General features: G+C 57.1%; 1 non-coding gene across 1 annotated transcript; it reads left to right on the top strand.

Moving 5' to 3' along the window:
- Positions 1 to 393: 393 nt before the first annotated feature.
- On the top strand, positions 394 to 2,232 carry LOC145656881 (18S ribosomal RNA). The gene has a single exon (XR_014122471.1). It is a non-coding gene; the product is annotated as an 18S ribosomal RNA (ribosomal RNA).
- The last annotated feature ends 177 nt before the right edge of the window (positions 2,233 to 2,409 follow it).

Raw genomic sequence — 2,409 nt, 5'->3', positions numbered from 1 at the left:
ATCACGAAACGTAGGTTGAGCGAGGCTAGGGGGGAGGGAATTCGACGAGGTCTTTCCCTTGTCCCCCCACCAGCGGCCCACGAAAATCAAAACGGCGTGAAGAGAGGGAACGCCGAAAGCACCTGGAGTCGGCCGTCCGCACCTCCGGAGGAGGTGGACGGGGTACGGTGCGGGCATGACCGGATGGGACAGCTTTGCATCAAGGTGAGAGGTCGGCGTCCGAAGGCCAGAGGGCGGTGCGCGAGCACGTTTACACTGGCCGCGGAAGCTGTCCTGGGTAGCCCTGTATGGCGTCTGGACCTGACGGCGCACGCACTTACAACCCGCTGCTTCCTAGCCCCCGGAAGGGGAGGCGGATGTCACTCGTGGTTCATCCCAGACCACGGTGCAAACTACCTGGTTGATCCTGCCAGTAACATATGCTTGTCTCAAAGATTAAGCCATGCAGGTCTAAGTGCACACGGCCGGTACAGTGAAACTGCGAATGGCTCATTAAATCAGTTATGGTTCCTTTGATCGCTCCACACGTTACTCGGATAACTGTGGTAATTCTAGAGCTAATACATGCAAACGAGCGCTGACCCTTCGGGGGATGCGTGCATTTATCAGACCCAAAACCCATCCGGGGGGCTCGGGCCCCCCGGCCGCTTTGGTGACTCTAGATAACCTCGGGCCGATCGCGCGCCCTCCGCGGCGGCGACGTCTCATTCGAATGTCTGCCCTATCAACTTTCGATGGTACCATAGTCGGCTACCATGGTGACCACGGGTAACGGGGAATCAGGGTTCGATTCCGGAGAGGGAGCCTGAGAAACGGCTACCACATCCAAGGAAGGCAGCAGGCGCGCAAATTACCCATTCCCGACACGGGGAGGTAGTGACGAAAAATAACGATACAGGTCTCTTTCGAGGCCCTGTAATCGGAATGAGCGTATCCTAAACCCATGGGTGAGGACCCATTGGAGGGCAAGTCTGGTGCCAGCAGCCGCGGTAATTCCAGCTCCAATAGCGTATATTAAAGTTGCTGCAGTTAAAAAGCTCGTAGTTGGATGTCGGGAGTGGGCTGGCGGTCCGCCGCGAGGCGTGCCACCGCCTGTCTCAGACCCTGTCTCCCGGTGCCCCCCGGATGCCCTTGGCTGGGTGTCCGGACGGGGCTCGGAGCGTTTACTTTGAAAAAATTAGAGTGTTCAAAGCGGGCCCGCTTCTCGCCTGAATACCTGAGCTAGGAATAATGGAATAGGACTCCGGTTCTATTTTGTGGGTTTCCTGAACCAGGGCCATGATTAAGAGGGACGGCCGGGGGCATTCGTATTGCGCCGCTAGAGGTGAAATTCTTGGACCGGCGCAAGACGGACGAAAGCGAAAGCATTTGCCAAGAATGTTTTCATTAATCAAGAACGAAAGTCGGAGGTTCGAAGACGATCAGATACCGTCGTAGTTCCGACCGTAAACTATGCCGACCCGCGATCCGGCGGCGTTATTCCCATGACCCGCCGGGCAGCGTGAGGGAAACCACGAGTCTGTGGGTTCCGGGGGGAGTATGGTTGCAAAGCTGAAACTTAAAGGAATTGACGGAAGGGCACCACCAGGAGTGGAGCCTGCGGCTTAATTTGACTCAACACGGGAAACCTCACCCGGCCCGGACACGGAAAGGATTGACAGATTGATAGCTCTTTCTCGATTCTGTGGGTGGTGGTGCATGGCCGTTCTTAGTTGGTGGAGCGATTTGTCTGGTTAATTCCGATAACGAACGAGACTCCGGCATGCTAAATAGTTACGCGGCCCTCCGCGGTCGGCGTCAAACTTCTTAGAGGGACAAGTGGCGTTCAGCCACGCGAGATGGAGCAATAACAGGTCTGTGATGCCCTTAGATGTCCGGGGCTGCACGCGCGCCACAATGGTTGGATCAGCGTGTGCCTACCCTACACCGAGAGGTGCGGGTAATCCGCTGAACCCCATTCGTGATGGGGACTGGGGATTGCAATTATTCCCCATGAACGAGGAATTCCCAGTAAGCGCGGGTCATAAGCTCGCGTTGATTAAGTCCCTGCCCTTTGTACACACCGCCCGTCGCTACTACCGATCGGATGGTTTAGTGAGGTCCTCGGATCGGCCCCGCCGGGGCTCCTCGCGGGCCTTGGCGGAGCGCCGAGAAGTCGATCAAACTTGACTATCTAGAGGAAGTAAAAGTCGTAACAAGGTTTTCGTAGGTGAACCTGCGAAAGGATCATTAACGGGTAACGCTGTCCGGCGTGCCTCCTCTCCCGACCCCCTCGACTTCGCCGTCCCCCCGCGTCGGGGCCCAGGGTCGAAAGGGTCTTCGGGGTTGCTGTTACACGTGGTCGCTTGCAGGTCAGGCTGGACAGAAGGCATAAAGGAGGAGCCTAGTCCCTCCCACCCCTTCCTCGTC

The sequence above is a fragment of the Electrophorus electricus genome, unplaced genomic scaffold (assembly GCF_041902795.1).
Source record: "Electrophorus electricus isolate QZ-2024a unplaced genomic scaffold, ASM4190279v1 Scaffold95, whole genome shotgun sequence".
NCBI classification, from domain to species: domain Eukaryota; kingdom Metazoa; phylum Chordata; class Actinopteri; order Gymnotiformes; family Gymnotidae; genus Electrophorus; species Electrophorus electricus.
Note: the sequence above shows the minus strand (reverse complement) of the source record. Positions and strands in the feature narration are given on the sequence as shown.